The sequence below is a fragment of the Choloepus didactylus genome, chromosome 5 (genome assembly GCF_015220235.1).
Source record: "Choloepus didactylus isolate mChoDid1 chromosome 5, mChoDid1.pri, whole genome shotgun sequence".
Lineage (NCBI taxonomy): Eukaryota > Metazoa > Chordata > Mammalia > Pilosa > Megalonychidae > Choloepus > Choloepus didactylus.
In genome coordinates, this window is record NC_051311.1 from 104,831,595 (window position 1) to 104,854,224 (window position 22,630).

Below are 22,630 nucleotides of genomic sequence, written 5' to 3' on the forward strand. Positions count from 1 at the left end.
CCCATAATGGCAAATTATTCTGCTGATTATATGACTTTCTGACTGTATAGGTGTGGCTGAATTAATGCAAATATGGTACGTAATTGCATTCCTCTTCTCTGATGTTCAAGGCAAGCACAGTTTGTTGTTTTTGACTCTTGCCTAGTGCTAATGGCTATGGAATGCTCTCTCTTTTCTCAACTAGTTTTAAAACACCATCAGCAACAAAAATATCTATCTATATACTTACATACACACACATACATATATTTGATTATCAGATGAGCGCACTCATTCAACAAGTGTTTGTTCAGTGCTTATCCCATGCTAGGCCTGTGCTATGAACTAAGCTTGCATATGATTTCACATGTTAACGTCATCACCACCCTAGGTAAATCTCACCTGAGACTTTAGAGGAAGGATGAAGACATTGAGCTCTTTTTTTTGAACATCATGCTCTCTTAACTGTCTTCCTCTCCAAATCAGACATTTCTTCTTAGGTTCATTCTTCCTCTTGTGCTTTTTCTCACTCCAGGATCTTGTTTCCACCAACTTTACCCTTATGCATTTCAGTCTCTGGGTTCACTGCTCCTTTCTCCACTGCCTACAAGCCAAACATCCTACATCCAAAAAAAAAAAAAGGAACAGGAAAAGCCTCCTGCCCAGGCCTCCCTTCTCTGTCTGCTTCTCTTCATCTCCAAACACTTGAAGTTTTCCTCACTTGCTCCTAACCACTTACTTTCAGCATCTTTGTAATTTGAAACTCTCTCCCATCACACCACTGACAGTACTAAGCAACCCCTTAATTTGTGAGTTTTGGTGACTATTCCCAAATTCTCAATTCTCCTGAATTCTCTGAGGTGCTTAAAACTGTTGACCACCTCTTTCTTAAAACTCTTCTCTCCCTTAGCATCACTGATACTATGCTATCCTGATTTCCTCCTGCTTTTACTTTTGTTTTCCAGTCACCTTTCCCCCAATCTGTTCATTCCTAAATGTGGACCCTCCCCCACAGCTCTGTTCATGTCCTTCTTTCCCTCTCTCCGGACAGTCCTGCTTTAGTGACCTTATGTCAACTGTCAGCTCTGCTGAACAACTCTCATTGCCGTAGTTCCAGTCTTGTCTTTCCTGCGGGACTGGTAGATATTTCCATCCATGCCAGGCAGAAAACTCATGAACACATGATATGCAATCCTTAACCTGTCCCCCTTCTGATTTCAGATTTTAGTTACTGGTCTTATCATTCTTTTAGTCACCAGGCCCCAGAACTGGGATAACTATCTTTGACTCCTTCTCCCCCAGTATGCCATATAGCCAATTGGTTGCTAAGTGTCATCCATTCTTCCTTCTCAGCACTACTCATATCATATCTTCTTTATATTCTTACAGTCTTTTCTTTGTTCAGGCCCATTCTTTGTCTTACTTGGAGCAATTTCTAACTGATCCCTCTTTTCTATCCCTCCCACCTCACTTCCAAACTCATTCTGTCCTTCTTGTTACCACCTGGTTCATTTACCCAAAGCACTGTTTAGGTGTCTGGAAAAACATTCACCCAACCAAATCCATTATTTCTGTACCAAGCACATGCATATACCTTTGGAACCCAGGCTATGAATCTATTCCCATTCCTAGGGTAGAGCATAGTGGGAATTTTTGAGAGGTTGCAGCTACAGATAACATGTATAGAAAACAATCTCTTCTTCCTTCCTTCCTTCCCTCCTTCCCTCCCTCCCTCCTTTCTTCCTTTCTTTTTCTTTCTTTTGGCAAGTGTATCTTCGTGAATGGGCTGCTACTAACTGGCCTTACACTGATTCTGCAATATTAGTAGTTAAGATCTTTGTTTTAAATAAGGGAAACCAACTTAAGCTGGATTAAAGAAAATGGGATATAGGGCTAAGAATGCAAGTAGGCCTCAAAAGACTGGGACAGACTGCAAAGCCATTGGGCACTCTCGGTGTCTGCTCCCTGATACTCTTTGTGCTTCTGTTTCATCCTTCTCTCTGCAGGCCATTTTCTGTAATATTTGTTCTCAGGGTAGAATGTGGCCACTTATGGCTCTAAATTCACGTATCTTATTTCTTGGCACGTGGAGAGACAGACTCGCCTTATCTTGGTGCCAATTTCCAAAGTCTTCTTTTAGGAAATCAGATTTTCCAGCTTGGTCTGGGGTATATTTGATGCCCAGTTAAGCAGGGCCTGAGTGAGATGTTATGCTCTATAGCATGGCTGCCCATGACTGGGCATCCCTGCAAGGATGAAGGGAGGGCAATTCTCAGCGAAAGAGAAAAAGGTCAGTGATTCAGAAGACTTCCTAAAATGGGTTCACTGCACCTTACCTCCCACTACTATCAGAATTGGGACTCAATGTGGAGAAAACAGAGAAGAGCTGGCTCAACTACACTAGCTATGTGGCCTGGGGCAAGTCCACTAAACCTGGCTAATATTTCACAAGGTAACTGGGGGAATCAAATGAGACCATAGTCTTAAAAATACTATGTACTTATATTCTGATTATATAGTATTAAAAATTATATATTAGTATTTTGTTAAAAAATACTTAATACATAGTATCTTTAATAATACAGTAGCTGTTCATTGTTATCATTGATAAATTTGATCACTGTAGTAAAATACCTGCAAGAACCTGGGAATGAGGGAACTAAGAATATTCTCCTTATGGGTAAATTGCAAAATTTACCTTTGCAAAGTGCAGGAAGACCCCAGGCCAGCAAGATTGGACTCCAGTATTTTTGAATTTACTAATATCTAATGAGTGAATGTGTCACCAGGAAGGTCTGAGTCAGATTGAAATTTTGATTGTTTGATGATAGATTCAATCAGTTTTAATCCTAATGCAATTTCCTACAAGAACTCTTTGATTATTTAATCAACAGGGGCCTCATCTTCTTCTGAACTCCTATATAATTGTTTATTCGCTTGTCCAACAGCAATATTGTTCATTAGTAGGCCTGAATTGACAGAAAGACCAGACATAGATACCCTTTGATAAATCAAACAGATTTTAATTAACTGAAGGATGCAGTAGAAAGTACATTTAGAATAAATAATAGCAAGATCAGTAGCATTGTCCAGGACAAAGACGCAAGTTTCTAATGTCTCCATCTCACCACAGGGTATGCAAACAATTGTGAGTGGGGATCACAAATCCTTCTGGAAGTGTAACTTTTTCCCTTTTACACTCAGAGTTTGTGCATAAGGCTACAGAAGTCCTGCACATAGTCTGGTCTGGATATGTGCTGGCTGCTCCCCTCACCTGGCCCAGGTGTATCTCATCCATCGCAGTGTTACATAATGCAAATTATTATTGCAACAGTACATTCAATCCTTACCCAACATCCTCAGACTCTTGAGGCTAGTTCAGCTAACTCAGGACTGTAGAAGTAGAACAGCTATCAGTTCCCCAGAATTCTTTGATTCATGCTAAGAAGCCCTTAGACAAACTAAGGGCTCAACCTATGGAATTCTTAGAACATTTTTCACATATAACCTTGTAATATTCATTTCTGTGTTATGTTCTCTCCTAGATTATAAATTTGTTGAAAGAAATGATTGTATTTTATTTATTTTTATGTCTTCCATGGGCCTAGTACAAAGTCTTGTATATATGTGCATAAAAATTTGTTAATAAATGAATATTCATTATTATCATTCCAAACCTCCTCCTCCTCCTCTTCCTCCTCCTCCTCCTCCTCCTCCCCTTCCCTATCTTCTGGAAACTCCTACTTGTTCTTTAAAAACTTGGATCATTTATCACCTTCACGGTGACGCCTCGCTAGTATTCTCCAAGAAGTTAGCCACTCTGTGCTCAGGTCCTTAATAGCATTTGGATATGGGTCCACAAGCACTGTTTTCACTGTGCCGCAATTGTATATTATCCATTAGACTGAATTTATCTAAGACTTGAACTATGATTTATCCAGTTTTGTGTACCTTTCAAGCAACTAAAGCAGGCATAGTAAAGAGTCTGTTCCTTATGAAGCTTATTAACGGAATGCACCTGAGGATCCCCTTTGCATGAGTGTGGAATCCACGAGTGGATGTAGTGAGCATATCCTGCCACACAGAAAAGCAACATAATCTGCTGGTTAAAAGTACCGGCTGCAGAACTAGATTACTTGGGTTGAATCCTGGATCTGGTGCTTACTGTGTGATCTGGGTCAAGTTACTTAGCTTCTCTGTGCCTGAGCTTCTCTGTAAAGTAATTAATATAGTACTTTCTGCAGAGTTGTATTAAATGAGATAATATTTGTTAGGTACTTAGAGGAATGTCTGGCTCTTAACAGAGTCTCAGTAAGCATTAGCTATTATTCTTAGAAAAGTTTTTAATGCGTGACTACTGAATTCAGTAAGTTGGGGAAAAAGAAAAGAATGGAATGGGGTATTTTGCTCTATTTTAATAGTAATTTTACTTGTTTTCTACTTCCGTTGATTCTTCCCATTTCCTCCGTCTTTTCCTTCCTCATTTTACTTTTCTAACCCCATTCTCTTTCTTCTTCTACTCAGTTATATCATAGATGGTGTGAGAAGTGGTAATCAGTTAGTTGATAATCAGGATCAAGATTGGGAGTTGATATGTGACAGTTCTTGGAAACCACCAGAATTAAACAGGGAGGAGTGTAGTAACAATAAGAGTTTCAAATGTATGAGTCATTTGGAAAGGTTTCCTGGATGTGGGCCTCAAGAGTTTCAGGAGGAGTATCTAAAAATGAAAGGAATGTGGATTGAACAATGTATGAAATATATTTGATGTCTTTTACCCTTGTTAGCTATTTAATGCTTCTTCATTTTATACAAATAAAATGCCACTAACATTTTGGGGGAGCTATACTTCCTTGTTTATAAAGAGATTTAAGATATCAAGGTTGAGATTTTTTTGCAAAGAGGTTTACACTTCAAGGTGTGCATGTATAAATTTTCATCTTTTGATCATTCTGCTAATTTTGGAAACTCTTCTGGCAAGTTAAAAAAAATCTTATTAGTGATATAATTTGGTTAGTGGTTGTATGAAATATGATCTAGCCAGGGCTATTTGCATTGCTTTGTCCTTGAAATTCTGTTCCTTGTCCTTGAAATTAAACTCCTCATAGTGCAGGGGTTCTGTATGATAGAATGGAACAGCAAATTTTGATTTGCTGTTTTTATTTAGAATTTCCTTTTGGTACTAGATGAGGACAAAGCCACAAAACAGACTTTATTTAATGCCTTTAGCTTAACAAGATTCATATGTTGAGAAACAGGTGTTTGCATAGTCAGTCTTAAATTTTGTGGGTTCCCTTCTCCCTTAAGTAATAACGTTTTTTCATATGTAATCAATTGTTTTGAGAAATCAAGGGGGGGTGGGTGGGAACATGAGTGTAACTGTCAAGCTCTAAAGTTTGAATGAGGTAGATTTCAGGTGTAAGATTAAGACTGGGATGTTAAATGCATTATTCAAGCACTGTGGAAAAGGTAAAGTTAAAAGATTTTAAAAATGGATCTTACATGAAGTAAATTCCTTCTTAATAAGTAGAATGTTTGGTTTAGGTAGTAAGATGAGCATGAGAGAAAAGCCTATATACTGCGGTAATTGGAAGCTACAACAAAGCTATCCACAGATGACTGGAAATAGATTCTGATGACACATTAACCACAAAGGTGAAGCTTGAGTGGCTTCTAAGGCCATCAAAATTCAAAAGCAAGAGAACATACTTATTCACAGTGTTCTTTTATTAAAGATGCTGGATGGCGGATGCCTCACAAGGTCAATGAGAAACACATGTTAAATAAACTGCTCCCTTGTTTTCTTCAAGGCCTTGCTTAAAAACTATGCCTCATTTGATAGAGGCATCCAAATAAAATGTCCTTGTTTGTCTTTGGTTTTCAAGGCGTAGTGAAGCAGAAACTGTCAGTCCTCCATTTTCCAGAAGAGTATCTTTTTGTAACACTGTGAAGATATTTTTATTACTTTTGACTGCCCAATTTAAGTCAGAAGTTTCCTGACACAAAGTCTGAGTTAATGTGTCAATTCTGGAATCAGTAAAAACGTCAGTCTATATATGGATAGATATTTATTATAGAGAACTTTTTCAGTGGTGGGGATGGTTGCATGTATGGAAATGTTTGAGTAAATAAGAGATTAAGAAGGGTATTTCCATTATTCCCCTCAGCCACAATTAGCAAGCGTCGATGGAAGATACTTGAATTCAAAAATCTAAATAACTAAGTTTCATTTGACTAGCAAACTATATAACACTTGCTTGTGTTTCTTTTCTTTTTCTTTTTCTTTTTTTTTCCTGGGATGAGGGAGTGAGATAGGAAGTGGGCCTAAGTGTGTAATCTGAATTTGAAAGAACTATTAAAGTACTTTGTGAGGGGAAATTCTTGTGTTTCCAATTCAATTTACCAAGGCTGGAAATCAAGGAGTAGAGATGTCTCAGAAATATAAGATATGTAATCATGTTTAAAGGTAGAAATTAGTGATGTACAGCTGGCATGAGTAGAAAAGATGAAATAGCAAAAGTGATTTTGTTGCATGAAATAAACACCATTTGTCTAAAAATATACTTCATCTGGCCTCCATCTCAGTCTCTAAAACTTTGTTATGTGTGTAATTGCCAAGGGTTAAGTTAGATGTTGTGCTCTGTGCTGCTTCCCCCCAAAATTGGATAAAAGGTCAGGGGTCGAAAGGGCAGTGGACATACCTTCTATGCTGGAGCAGGTGAAAGGCTCTTCACGGTTCTCCAGAGGTTTAGATGACCCCTTCTTCCCATAACCTCACGCTTCCCATGTCGGCCACAGACAGAAGAGCTCTAGGTGATAGAGGTCTTTATTTTCTAGCGGGAGCATTCATTCCCCAAGTCCAACATGTTCAGAAGGGTGAGGACATGTTAAAGAATGTGTCAAGAAGGGTGAGTAGCTGATATCAGGGCTTGAGAGCATGGTAGTTTGATCTAATTGACTGCAAGAAGGCACGAAAGAGTCCTTGTTTCCCTTTATACTGAGGCAAACCACGGCTGAAGAATAGCCAGAAATGGCAAGAGCACCTATTTTTCTCATGTAATTGTCTCATGTCTTTTTCTTGTATAGTTGTCTAGTGTTTTTCAAACAGCAGGTCATGTCTCATTAATAGGTCGTGAAATTAACAGCAGATCCCTACCAACATTTTCATAAAGTGAATTAGAAGACAGTAAAAAATATTACTCATGCTGCTTCATGAAATTTTATTTTGCGTGTGTGCATGTATACTTGTGTTTATGCTTGTTTATGCGGGTGCAGATGTGGGTATAGTAAATGCACATCCATGTGCAGTGCAAAATTTATTTCTTATCAAGGGTCACAGAAGTTTGAATCCACTGAGGCCAAAGCCACTTGCTTCTAATTTTCATAGATTCTCATTTCCTTATGGTATTAACTAACATCTGGAAGTCTGTAAAATGTATCTATGAACTTTTTCCATCTGTTTTCAAATAATACTTGTTAACTCATGCCAATAGAGCACTGTTTGGTATGTGGAAATGGTAATTCAGTAGTAAAAATAGCTAAAACTCAATTACCTGGTATTGTTCTAAGAGTGTCACATGTGTTAATTCTCACTGCAATTCTTTGGGTTAGGAAACAGTATCATCCTCATTCTACAAATAAAAGAATGGAGCCCCCCACCCCCGATAGCTTAGTAAATTGTCAGAGCTCAGCTGGTTTGCGGCCAAGCCAGGATTCAACCCAAGCAATCTGGCTTCAGTAGTTAATCTTAACTACTACACTACACTATCTCTAACTCCACTAAACAAAAATATTTTGTGAACTAAAAATGTTACATTTCTAACATCACATGTGGACTTGAGTCTTTGGTAACACCCGGCTCAAAGAGATTGAAATAATGTTATCACTACTCTTCTCTGATAATTCTACTTCAGAAAATATTTGACAAAAACTGGTTCCTTAATTATTGCTGCATTGCAAGGATGCAGTGCGATGCTGTCTAAAACCAGGCTAGCTCATAGTTCATTTCCCTCTGTGTGAGGAGGGAAGGTGTGTGTGAACATTGAGTAGTGCTAATTGAACAAGTTGATTTTTAGTTCAAATTCTCAATTAGATGTTCCCACTTGGTAGGAGGCTGCTTAACGGGGTCCAGAGAGTGACTATTTTTTCTTTTACCCACCCTCCACTCCCCAACAATTAAGTGCTATCAAATGACACTTTTCAGGCATTTTGCCCTCATAAATAAAAAAAAAAAAGTTAGAATTAGAATTAGAAATGGACTAATTGAAGCTAACTGCCTTAGAGGGTTTGAATCACTTTGGAAGGTAAATATGTGCTCTTTGTATCATACATGGACACAGCCATATTAGTATCCTCAGGACTTATTGCTTCTGGTTGTTCCAAAAACCTCCCAAATGCCAGAGGACTGTATCCTAGGGCACAATGTGCCTGAGCACCATTCCCGAGCTGCTCTGCCTGCTCCTGTGCAGCCAGCTGGAAGTGCTGGGGAATTAATCCTGGGACCAGCTCTCCATCTACTGATGGAGACTGGTGTATGAATATCCCGGTTTCCTTGGGCCAAAGGTGGGATGGATTAATAAGAATGCATGGATTAATTCTGTTTCTCTGATGGATTAAGTTCTTGTCACCCACTATTCCAGGTGATAGTGGTAAATTGTAAAGTGACCACAAATTCTCCTCCTCCCTGTCATGTGACATTGAGATTCCCCATCAGAAATTGGAGCCCATTTCCCCAGTCTTTGAATCTAGTTGGCCAGGTGACTTGCTTTAGCCAATGGGAGATTAGTAAACGTAATACAATCAATGATTGAAAAACACTTACATACAACTGTACTGGGGATTGCTCTCTTGTTGCTATTTGGAACTCTGAGACGGCCAGGTAAAGAAGCCTGGGCTGGCCTGTTGGAGGATGAGAGACGATTTAGGAATAAGCTATCCTAGCTAAAGCCCCCTAGGCCAGCGAGCATGCCAACCATTAGATGTTTTATCTGGACATGAAGACCCTCTAGCCCTAACAGAGCTGCCAGCTGAATGTAAATCATCTGAGTTGTCCTGACACCACCCAGCTGACTCATGCATATGTGAGAAATTGTGTTTATTTATTTTAAGCCACTAAGAGAAGTGGGTTGCTATGCAGCAAGAACTAACCGGAAGCATATTCTCTATTGGCTAACTTCCCTTTTTGTATCTCTTCCCTACTCCACTACCAGAGTTTCCTGAACCTCACGGATAAATGATTTTCACTTGAGTCCTTGCCTCAGGGTCTACATCTTGGGGAGCTCAAACTAAAACATTATCTTATTTTTACACACTTTGAACTCTTTTTCTTTAGAATTCTCAATAGGGATTGTGAGGTATTGAGTCACTGAACAAGAAATAGAGCAGAAGAAAAGAATTTGTGTTCATTTAAACAACTCCACAGGTGAGAAGCTCACGGATTGGAATGTTCTCTCCTTAGCTGATATACTCCCTGATTCCCCCAAATCAGAGTGTGGCACATGCTCTTTTCTCTTCTCTTTTTTTTTTTTTTCCTGCAGCACGACTGTAAGAATCCCTTCATAAATTGTCAGGTCTGGGAAAATTTGTCCTCCTGGGTTTGAATGAAAGTGCAGAATTGATCACAGTCCTCTTTGAAATCAATGAGGAAAAGGTGACTATTTCTATGAAACTTTACTCTGACTCCTTTCTCCTTTAATCAACGTACTGGTCAGTGTGATTTGAATATAAAAGAGGAGTTCATAAGCTTAGCAGTGACTGTATGAATCACAGAAACTCAATTTCCTTTGGATTTTTCCTAGGTTGCAAAAATTGACAACATATGCTTCATTGTGACCAGATGTCTAGAGAGCAGAAAATTTATCAGATGAAACTACAAAGAAATGCTAGTTGCTTTTGATATGGCAATAGGATGGAATTGTGTGTCTAGTGTGTATGGCTGTGTGTGTGGATGAGTGTGTATGTGTGTGTTGGGGAGCAGGCAAGCTCAAGATAGGGAGAAATTAAAAACGAAGTTACATTTGAAGAGGGGATATATTCATAAACTTGCAGATATGATTTTATAAATCCATACATGGAAACAAAAATTTAAATGTGGTTATGTGGACAAAAATTTTGCAAATTTATTTCTTTTCACCAATTTTTTATGTGGTAATTATATGAATCTTGGAACATGTAACTCTTAAAATACCAACATACATTAAAAAAATCAGTATGGTGATTAATATTTTAAATGCTTTTAAAACTTGTTCTCTTTATGCAACATTTAGGAGCACAATTTACCAATAGAACATTATTTATTCTACCAGCATCTTTCTCTAGGGAACTTTGCATTTCCTTGACATATGAATTTGGCACTATTAATATTACTTTGGTTTCCCATTTTAGCATACTGACACTGCTCCATTGTAAGAGTGGTTGTTATTTGTTATAATTTCAGGGGACAAGATAGGACTATATCTCTGTGGAGTATGATATAAATTATTCTCTGCCATTGTGACGAACATCTGCTTTTCAATCTTATGCTGCTTATAAAGTGCACTTTCTTTATCATATAGTTTTAAAATAACTTTTTTTAATTTAAAAGATAATATGCATTCATTATAGGTGATTTTGAAATAAAGGCACAAGGGCAACAAATAAAAATTGTGCATAATTCAAATACTCATGGGCAAACACTATTAACATTTGGTACATTTCCTTCCAGAATTTTTTGAGTGAAACTACTAATTTGTTTTTAACAAAATAGGCATTATACCATATTTTAAAAACTAAAATGCATTTTAAAACTTAAAACTTTGTTTTAATTTTTTTTAAAGCCTTTGAATATTATCTTAAATGTCATGTTAATGGTTTCATAGTATCTCCCTGCATGGATGTTCATAGCTTATTTTTCTCATTTAGGCCTGTTGCTAGACATTTATGTCATTTCCAAATTTTCATACTTACACACAATGTCAATGTCTTTGTCACTGGAACTTTGTGAACATCTGTGATTATTGTCTTAGTCTAAATTCCCAGAAATAAAATAGGAAAATCAAATTAGTTCATTTTTGAGCCTTTTAATATATTTTCCTGCCCCAAAGATCATGCCTATTTTCACTCTCTAAGTGTACATTTTTATATTTTTGTTGCTCTTGGCAACATAAATTTTATATTCCATTCCTAACTAGTATGGTCTCCAACTACTAAGTAAAATAAGGATATATCTATCATCCATCTCTTTCTTTCTTGCCTTCTTTCTCTTTCTTTCTTTTTCTTTCTCTCTCTCTCTCTCCCTCCCTCCCTCCCTGCCTTCCTCTCTCTCTCTTTCTTTCTTTTCTTTTCTTTCTTTCTTTCTTTCTTTCTTTCTTTCTTTCTTTCTTTCTTTCTTTTCTTTCTTTCTTTCTTTCTTTCTTTCTTTCTTTCTTTCTTTCTTTCTTTCTTTCTTTCTTTCTCTTTCTTTCTTTCTTTCTTTCATCTAACCATCCATCCATCTACCTATCATCATCATCTCTCATATATCTATCTATCTAAAGAGAGAAATTAACATAAGAAGACATGTATACTTATACTCACATATCATACTTCATACAAGAAAACTGGTATTTACCAGTTATGTGAGTTTAGTTCTTGGGAACACATCCTCATCCAAGCCTCTTGTAGCCTCCCTGGGTGCTCAGTCCATGGCCAGCGGGGTAAAGCACCTGTGATTTTGTGGCACTGGTGCCTCAGAGCGTGCTGTCCCCCAGCCATATTTGATTAGAGATCATACTGTAATTCAACTTACACTTGATGTGTATATCAGAATGGCAGCTGTACTACTGCTTTGGCCCATTGTGCTGCAAACAAATGGGCTTTTAAGAAGGTTAAAAAACTCTCTAACAAAATTCATTCTTTGACATGTAAAGTTTAATATATAAGATCTTGATTTTTCCTTTGAACCTATGGGAAACTACATATTTTGCAGGTGAAGTGAGACTATGGAATAAGTTGAAGATACACATTTTTGCCAAATTTCAAAGCCAGGTTTTGTAGAGTTGTTGGAAAACCTGATACACAAGAGAAATAAGACCTGTAAGAGAAACCCCACAATTCTCAGGGCAAGTGTTCAGTAGAACTGGCATGTTGTTCGCCTCCTTTCTGTTTCCCTCTTCCACAATCCAGCCTGGGCCTGCCCTTGCTAGTGATGGTTGCTGCCTTACTCTGGCTGCAGTCATTCAATTCACCTGACTCTCCACCTCACAGACGCCCTCTGACTTCCTAAAGGCTCAAAGTGCTCACTACCTTGTCCCCTAGCTGGTATGTGCTGAAATTCCCTCAGAGGGACAGCTGCTTTCTCTGTGGGCCTCAGCTTACCAGGACTCTTCTCTTGGGAGATGTATTTGCTGTTAACGTACAATGTAAAAGACACAAGGGACTGAAGCAATTCACAGTCCTGAACACAGACTCGTGACACTCCTGCCTTTGAGTGGAAATATCTCAGTGCTTAGATTTTAATCACTTATTTAGTCATCCACTTAATAAATATGAATTGAGAACCTACTATGTTGTGTGGATTTCACATTGAACACAAACATACAAATCATGACCATAATAGAGATTACAATCTAGTAGAGATGACAGATACTTAACAAATATGCAGCACTTTTATAATGTAATGCTCGGTAAGTATAAAGGCTAAGAGGATAAAGATCTATCTGTATAGAATAGTTAGGGAAGGCCTTTCTAAGAAGATGACATTTGAACAGGGACCTGAAGAAAGAGAGAGCATGAGTCATATCTGTTGGATATGTAGTTGTTCTTACAGGGGAAACTAAGTGCAAAGGCCCTTAGGTGGGAGGGTGCTTGAGAAAAGCAGAGGCCACTGTACCAGATGGAGTGAGTGAAGAGGAGAGGAGGAGACGATGAATTCAGAGATGCCCAAGGTTCAGGTAAGTTGGGTAATGTAGAGTCTGGTCAATGTAAACACTTTGGATTTTATATGAATTGTGATGGAAACTAGTGGAGGGTTTTGAGAAAGAAGTGTCATGGCCCCTTAAGAGTCTTCTGTTGCTGATGTGGATTTTTTTTCCTATTTCTAGGTTCATGGTCCTGTTCCATGGCATTGAGACAGGTGGACATCCTTTTTTTTATATAATTTTTTTTTTTTAAATTAAAGTAGTTGTGGGTTTACAGAAAAATCATACATAAAATACATCAAGTACAGGGTTCCCATATACGACCTGTATTAGTTTCCTGGGCTGCTCAAGCAAATACCACGCAAGATGTCAGTTTAAACAATGGGAATTTAATGGCTCATGGTTTTGAAGTTACGAAAAAGTCCAACTCAAGGCATCATCAAGATGATGCTTTCTCCCCAAAGACTGTGGCATTCTGGGGCTGTTGCCAGTGATCCTTGGTCCTGGGCATCTCTGTTCATGGGAATGCACATGGCGGCCTCTCCTGGCCTCGCCCTTCTCGTCTGGATTCTGTTCAGCTTCTGGCTTCTCCCTCTGTGGCTTTCTCTCCCTGTATGTCTGAAAGCCACTCTGTTTATAAAGGACTCCAGTGAAAGGATTAAGATCCATCCTGATTGAGGTCAGCCCCACCTTAACTGAAAGTAACCTCCCTCATCAAAAGGTCCTACTTACAATGGGTTTACACCCACAGGAATGGATTAAGTTTAAGAACATGATTTTCTGGGGTGCACACAGCTCCAAACCTATTATGAACACCTTGCATTAATGTGGTACATTTGTTACAATTAATGAAAGCACATTTTTAGAATTGTGCTATTAAACAGAATCCATGGTTTACCTTAGGGATTGCTGTTTGTATTGTACTGTTCCATGGATTTAAAAAAAATTATTCTAGTAACATATATTCAAACTAAAATTTCCCCTTTTAACCACATTCAAATATGTAATTCAGTGCTTTCAATTACATTCAAAATATTGTGCTGCCATTGCCACCACCCATTACCAAAACACTTTCATCACCCCAGATAGAAACTCTGTGCAATTTAAGAGTTAACTCCCCATTCCCTACCACCACCCTGTCCTCTGGTAACCTATATTCTAGATTCTGACTCTGTTAATTTGCTTATTATAATTATTTCATATCAGTGAGAGCATACAATATTTGTCCTTTTGTGTCTGGCTTATTTCACTCAACATGATGTCTTCAAGGTTCATCCATGTTATTTCATGTATCAGAACTTCATTCCTTTTTATGGCTGAATAATATTCCATTGTGAGTATATACCACATTTTGTTTATCTATTCATAGATTTATGGACACTTGCTTGCTTTCATCTTTTGACAATTGTGAATAATGCCACTATAAGCCTCATTATGCAGACATCTGTTTGAGTCTCTGTTTTCATTTCTTTTAGATTTATATGTAAGAGTGGAATTTCTGAGTGGCCTCGTGGGACTCCTATAATGTATATATTGGTATGCTTGAAGGTTTCCCACAGGTCTCGTAGTCTCTTTTCACTTTTACGTAATTCTTTTTCCTTTCTGCTTTTCAGCCTAACTCATTTCAATGGTCTTGACTTCCAAGTTTACCTATTCTTTCTTCTGCCAGCTCCGATCTGCTGTTGAAACCCTCCTGGAAAATTTTCACTTCAGTTATTCTAGTCTTCAACTCCAGTAGTTCTGTTTTGTTCCTTTTTAAATTTTCTATCTCTTTATCGAGGTTCTCATATTGTTAATTCATTTTATTTTCTGATATCCTTTAGTTCTTTCTCTGTGTTTTCTTTCATCTCCTTGGCATATTAAAGATCATTTTTTAAAAGTCTTTGTCTGATATGACCACCGTTTGGTATTCTTCGTTGATGTTTTCTGGATTTTTATTCACTTCCTTTGGATGGGCTATTATTTCTTTTTTCTTTGTTTGTCTTATACTTTTTTATTGCACACTATGCATTTTAATATTTTAAACTATGAACTCTGGGATTTATACCCTGAGATGTCTCTTTCTTGAATTTGTATTCAGGTAATCATTTGGCAGAGACGCTTTTTGAGTGTCGGGAGTTAACAAACCCAAGCAAACTTAAACAAAAAATACCTTTTACCATCTTGGCAAATTGACTTTGCATTTGTTGGTGCCCTCCATCAGAGTTCAGTCCTCCTATGAAGAGGGTCAGCTCAATGCAAATGCTAAGTGCAGGCTCCTCCCTGTCTTTTCTGGGCCTTGTCTTGTCCTGGGCTTGTGCTTGCTAGAGGTCTTAGCAGTTCCCCTGTTTACAGGTATTTGAATGCTCCCTCTACTTTCCAGAAAACAGAACTTCTCCCTCTTCTGGGTGTTCCTCCGTGGGACTTAAAGCAGGTAAGCATTTGCCCTAGGCAGCCAGACTCAATTCTTTTGTTGTCTCAAGCTCCTTTTGCCAGGAGGGAAAATTCTGGAGGGAAAACTCTGGAGAGTAGTTTCCTGAGTCAGTCTTTCCCAGCTAAAACAAAGCCAGGGACCCACAAATGTAGAGCTAAATCCACATTTCCCTGGGGAGGGGCTGGGAGAGGAATCAGGAAGGGCACCAGGAGCTTCCCCAGTGGCTCCTCAAAGCTTTGCTTTCTTGTCTCAGCGCCTGCCCAGCAAATGCAGTTCTTCAGCTGCCCTCTGCAACTCTGAGGAAGTTACTGTCTTTAAGTCTCCTCTGCTGCCTTGGTCTGGTATGGGTTGGAATGATGGCTGCTCTCAGAGCCAGGCCCTCAGTGAACTGAAGTAGCTGATCAAGAGTAGTGACCAGTTCTTCGACTGTATACACTCAGACCAGGGGAACTGGTTTTTGATGTCTCATTCTAGCACCAGTAAGCCATGCCAGTACCTTACTGCTGCCTGCCAGGAAGCTGGGGGATGAATGACGGTTGAGCCATGAAGAGAGTACAAATCACTGGAATTTATCACAATTTACCACTTTTCCCTAGATGCTGCAGGGTTTACTGGACTATGGAGTATCAAAATAGTTGATTTGAGTATTTCCTGCCTGTTTAGTAGTTGTTCTGGTAGAGGGATTGATTTCTGGAACTTCTACTCAGCCATCTTCCCATAAGCCTCTCTTCAGGTGGCCATCTTTTTGAAATTTCCTGTTGTTGTTACCATTATTGCCATGTGGGAGTCAGTTTGGACAGATTGATATTCTTTCTCTGCCAAAGGCATAATTAAAAATGCTGGGACTTTATACCAAATTTTACAGAGGAATTAGAGTAGTTAAATGTCTTTGGATTTTGAGTAACACAATCCAACTCAGATTATTTTAGCAAACTTATTGAAAAATTAATGGTGCATCTTTTTCAGAATCTACAAATGGAGCCTTAGAAGGAACCATTTATATTCCATCTTCTGAAGTTTTACATTATTGAACCAACAGTTTCTGGGCCATTTCATTAAAAATCCAAATTATTGGAAGAGAGAATTTAATTGGCTCAGCTTGACTCAGGTATTGCACCTTCTGAACAATCAGTTTTAGTCAGGGGGACAGTGATAGTAGAAACACAACAGCTCTGAGAAGCTCCTGTGGATAAAGTGTGTGGTTCTCAACATGATGTCTCAAAGTTGTACAGACAACTTTCTATGGAAACTACTTTGTGGTCAGTCACCAGCATGCTTTGTTTATGCACTTTAATGGAGTCATACCACTGAAGCCGGGGCTTCTGGGTGCATCTCTGTTCTTTTTCTCTGAGAGTTGTTATCCTAGGCATTCTAGTTGCAAATTCCACTTTGTATCTCTTTCCATAAAATAGGTGGCAAGGAGTATTTTTTTGGTGTTTAATTTTGCTTTGGGTTCCCTTCTTCATGATCCTGACACTGATCCTCAATGATCTAAATATATGGATTCTATTTTACTGGAACATTCTTGAAAGATTTATCGATATCTTTGCAGGCAGCTATAGTTTTATCATGAATAAATTTTTGCCCACACTCATACATAATGCTGTCAAAATGGAATTTAGAGTCAGGAGACTGTATTAAGTCTAGTTGCTGGGTAACTTTGAGATGGAGATTTATGAATGGGAGTTTTATTAGGGAGGCTTCTTGGGGTCAGCACCTGTGAGGGGTGAGAGGGAAGCACAGAAGAATGGGCAGGGGGCAAAGTTGAGATATGATGCAACTGCAACAGGGATTTCGGCTGATTCTATGGGGAGATCTGGAACTGGGATGGTCCTTCAGCATTTTCCAGAATTGAGACAAACAAGTGAGTCCTTTGTACTCTTCAGGGACCAGTCATTGGATATAGGGTGCCCCTGGGGAGGAGGCACAACCTTGGGCTCAGCAGCTACCTCAGGCTTAAGGCAATTCCCTGAGAGGTATGCAGCTGTGAGCTGTCAGCCAGCAACCTGAGGAACCGCTGAGGGCATGAGGGCATTGCTTAAGAAGTTGGGAGTGGGGTGGGCTGGGGTGGGGGTGAGGGTTGGAGAGGATCTGGTTGATCCACTGTAGTAGCTACTTCAAAGATTTAAATTTCAATTCTGCTCTACCACACTAGACTGTGGGGCCTTGGGGAAGTTCCCTAATGTCCGTGAGTCAGTATGTCTTCATTTAAAATAATGGATCAAACAAAACCAAATCAAAAACTGCATTATAAAAATGCAGTTAAGTTAAGTTAAGCACAGTTACAGTGCTGTGAGCACTGTGTAGGATGCTTTCACTTATGTTATACTGTTTAGTTCTCCCTGTAACTCCATGATATGTCTGTTTTAGGCCTAATTTGCTAATGAGGCCTAAAATTCAGTTTGACTGAATTTCTATAGAAAAGATACAATTAGGAATCAGTCTCACTTCTTCTGACCCCAAGTCCTTTACTTTGCCAATTCACTAAAGTTCCCTCACAGCTACAGAAATTACATTAATAGTGATAGTAACATCTAATTTATATGGTTACTAGGAGGATTGAATGAAAGAATATCTGAAAGACATTTATGTACTATAGGGAACTGAAAAAGTGAGTCAGTATTACTGTTCTTCAAAATTGCTTTTTCCATCAGTAAGGGATGGGCATCAGCTTATCGACCTTGGACAAGGGGGTACAAACAGGGGAGGGAAACTTTAAACAGGGCACTGGCAAATATCTCTCAGATGATCTCCAAGAGGCACAGGGCACCATTTTGTTTCCAAGTTTCTTTAACTGACATTTAGCTCCTCTTTTTCATTCTTTGAGAGTTTAAAAAATTCGGCTCACATTTTCTGAGCTGCAGCTTACTCCATGAGGGCTGTGCTGTAGGGTATGGAAATGAAAGAAATGTTGTCCTTCAGGGACAAAAATGAGACCAATCAGGGACAGCAATGGGAATGCATGTACTGGAGGTAGAGGGCCATTAAAAGACACCCCCACCCCCCAACACTGGCCCCTCAGAACACCAGCAGAGCAACGAGGTTCTGTGAATCTAGGTCAGATTCTTACATTGTCAAGGTGACTCACAGCATAGAAGTCAGGTCAGGACTTGAACTTAATATGCTTTGACTCTCAGGACCAATTGTTAAAAGGTGAGAAAGTCATGGAAAAAAACAAAACAAAACAGTCTGTGGTATATCTCTACCAATTTGAAAAAATAATGCAACTTTATATATGAGTCTTCTTTTCCCGAGGGTATATGATATGCTTTATATGATATACAAAATCCAAAGGGCACAAAGTTGTTTTTGGCACACACATGGTCTCAGATATCTTTTAAATAGCTTTGTGAATTATTGGTATTGATATTCATAAAACTTAATGCAAACTCAATAGCACAACTGTCTATTTTTATTGAAATTTAAGTTGAAATAATGTTAGTGTGAACATTATTTCCACATTATTGTGAAAGCACAATTTAAAATTCATCTCGTAGTTACCTTGCTAGAAAATTGCATGCTCAGATTGAATTTTACTGATTCTTCTTTCTGAAAAATAATCAAATGTTGCTATTAGTATGTATTATTTGATCAAAGGTATTATTCTATAAACCACACAAGTCCAAAGTCCTAGGTCTTCCCATGTTTATTTTTCTGCTTGGCTTCATTTAGTAAATTATAGATTCCCCAGTATAAGGAGTTCAACAGAGGTCAATGGATTCCCATGTCAGTGGTTTGTTTACCTTTTATCTCCACTTGACCTAGATTAAAAAGTTAAGCTTTTTTGGCAGGAGGAATTATTTGAAAAGGAACCGTGACATTTGGGAATGGTAAAAATGAATCTGAAAATACTATCTCTACTAATTGTTGACAGATTGAATATGCCCAAAATGTTTGGTTAGTTTGTTTAATCACAATTTCACCACTTGGCTGCAGTGGGGGTCTGAAAACATGTCTGTTAAGCCTGTGTTTCTTGCCACTCTGTGAACCACAGCGAATGTAAATGACTGACTCATTTAATTATGCTCTGGTTGTATAGATCTGGCTAATGTTTTGGGCGTGAGCTGGCATAATACGTCAAATTGTAAAATAATACAGGTGTGCATGTCACAGATAAAGACAATTTTGGTTGTGGTTTGTAGCAGGAAGAAAATTTAGTGAAATCATGGACATGTTTTGATTTATCCCTTCTGTTCCCAAAGCTGTCTTTATCCTTTGACTCAGAAATGTGAGCAAATGAAAATGTTTCCTAGCGCAAAATGCAAATACCATTAAACTCAAGCACGTGAAAAAGCAGGGTCCTATTTTCATTTTCTAAAGTACTGGAATTGAGATATACTTAAAACAAAAATTAACATTAAGAATGGATATTTTAACAGACGCATACTTCAGGTATGTGCTCTAGTCAGAATTCCAAATTTCATCTGAAAAATATAAATTCAATTATCCCTCTTTTCTTTCTAGACCAGGTTTCTCAACCTTGGTACTATTGACATTTTGGACTAGACAATTCTTTGTTGGGGAGAGGGGGTTTCCCGTGCATAGTAGAATGTTTAACAGCATCCCTGGCCTCTACCCACTAGATATCAATAGGAACTCTTCTCATCCTCCCTGGCAGTGACAAAGTGACAATCAAAAATGGCTCCAGCTATTGCCAAACAGTTCCTGCTGGGGGGACGGAGTGGCAAAATCGCCCCTGGTTGAGAACCGGTGCACTAAAGACTTTCCTGGGGTTCATGGTTAAGTTCAGTATTAAAATTTAAAATGAAAATTTACTGATGGAAAATATCAGAAACATCAGTATTCTTTGGTAGGAAGAATAGAACAAATGAAACTATACCATAAATCTGTACATTTCTCTGGTAGACAGTGGCCAGAGAAAACATCTTGTGAACTTTCTGGCGCTGTGATTCTGTGACATATTTGGAGGAGGAGGAATTACAAGACCTTTCTTTTCTTGGGCTTGCAGAACTCAATGGCATATTATAAAAATTATGTCTAAAGTAACTGAAGTGTAAATTGTGTAATTGTCTTATTGACTTTATTTCAAAAAAGAAAATAATGTTTAGATTTAAAGAGAAACAAGTTGCCAAGAGCTTTGGGAAATCTCTTAGTAGAACTAACTGGTTATGCCAAGGACCATGGGAATAAAATCATGCTTCTGCTCAGTAAAGTTGCAGTGAAGAATCATATTTTCATCCTTTTGTCCAAGTGATTTTCTTATTTATAGTATTCAAGTGTAGGATTGAGAATATCGTTATTGTTAATATGCTCCTGTCAACAAATCTTCAAGTACACTGTTTTGTTTTTCATTTTATGTTTTTGGTAAGTTCGTATTTATATTTCTCTAGAGTTAAGTAAAAATGGATTCACAATATATTGGCCTTAGGATTTATAACATTTGGCCATAGAATTAGACCACTATGCATATATGAAGTATGTGTACATTAGTTCTTGGGAGGACAAGATTTTCATTAATCTTGCCTTAATTTTTATGCCCATTTACAACGGTCTCCCCTATCATATCATCTGCTTAGGACAGGTATGTAGTCCATTAACAGGTAAAGGTATTTTCAAGATCTGTTATGTTTCAACTCAGCCAGATCCACATTCCAAATCCAACTACATTTTAGAAAAAGCCAGAAGATCCCCAAATTACAAAAGTCCAGTCAGCTTCCTCTCTCCTGTCAATCTTGTGTTCAGTTGTGAGTGCCTTGGTTTGGCTTTGGGTACTTTCTGCTTCTCCCCTCTCTCTGACTGCTCTGCCCATCCGTCTTACCTGTTTACTTTTGCCCCAGACTCCCTACTGAGATGTCCCACATCAGTTCTGAGCACTGTGACAAAATCACTATTAATTATTTAGATTTTGCCATCATTCGTCTCCTCTCCTATCCATTCCACCTCCACTCCCACTTTTTAAAATTAAAGATAAGTCACATTTTTCAAAAATTACAGAAAATAAAAAGATTCCCAGTGAAAATCCTGCATCCCACTCTTGCCCCTTATCTGCCCATTTCCTATCCTCCCTGAGCCACAGTAACCAGTGTTGTCAGTTTCTTATGCATTCTTCCAGAATTTATAAATTTCTATATAAGCAAATACTAGTATCTTATTTTTTCCCTCTTTCTTATACAAAAGGGAGTATGCCATACATAATGTGCTACACATTGCTTTTCTCACTTAGCAAATTTTCTTGGGGGGATCTTTCCATAGCAGTACATAGGGAGCTTGCTTATTCTTTTTTACAGCTGTAAATATTATTCTTTATATCAATGTATAATGCTTTATTTAACTGCTCCCTTTAGATGAACGCTTGGTTGTTTCTAATCTTTCACTATCATAAACAATCAGCAATGAAAAATATTTAAACATTATATTTTGCACAAATACAAATATGTATGTGGGATAAATTCATGGAAGTGAAATTGCAGTAGTCATTTTGATAGATATTGATAAATTATCTTCTGGAGGGGTTAATCTTAATGGCAATATATGAGAGTGCCTTATACCCCACAGTCTGACCAATAGAGTGTTATCAAACTTTTAAATTCTAATAATGTGATAGGTGAAAAGGGTGTAGTTTTAATTCATGTTTCTCTTTTTATGAATCAGGTTCAACCTTGAATGTTCATTTTTGAATTCCTGTTCAATAGTGCCCCTTAAATTCACGTAATTTTAGGCAATATGAAGTCACATGTGGGCCACAGGTAGCACTCTCCAGCTACCTCTGCCTGGGTGTAGACCCCATGGGAGCCCAAAGAATGATCTTAAACTGTGTTATTCTGTTTCTCTGAGAGAGCCTAATATTTATGTATCAAGAAACTGAATTTCATAACTAATAATTTGTGTTTTCATCTGGTAATTTATGTTTTCTTAGCCTATCCATTTTATTAATTCATTTACCTTTATTTAAATGCCAAACAGTTCCCTTTTCGTGGGTAAGTTCTTTGGAATTATGGTAATGCTTTTACATTACGGTACATCTGAAACTCTTTTTCCTCTCTAGCATATGAAGGACAAGAAAACAGAGGGTTTCTTTTTTCAAAAAAATGTCTTCTGGGTCTCAGGCTTTTCGCTGGATTCTCTTCTACATTAATGGATGTAGTTGATGCCAACAGGTGAATGTATTCACAGAGGCATTCAACGTTCAACCCCTATTCATTGAGTCCGTACCGTGGCCAGACACTGTACTAGGTACCTGTCATTATCTGTCACAGCCCAGCAAAGACAGACACTTGGGCATCCAGCAAACTTGCCTACTTTTTATGCAAACAGGAGAGAAAACATATAGCACATATTGATGTGATGTATCAACAGAACAAGAATGACATTGGGACACACAGTTTCTATTCATGGATCTGCC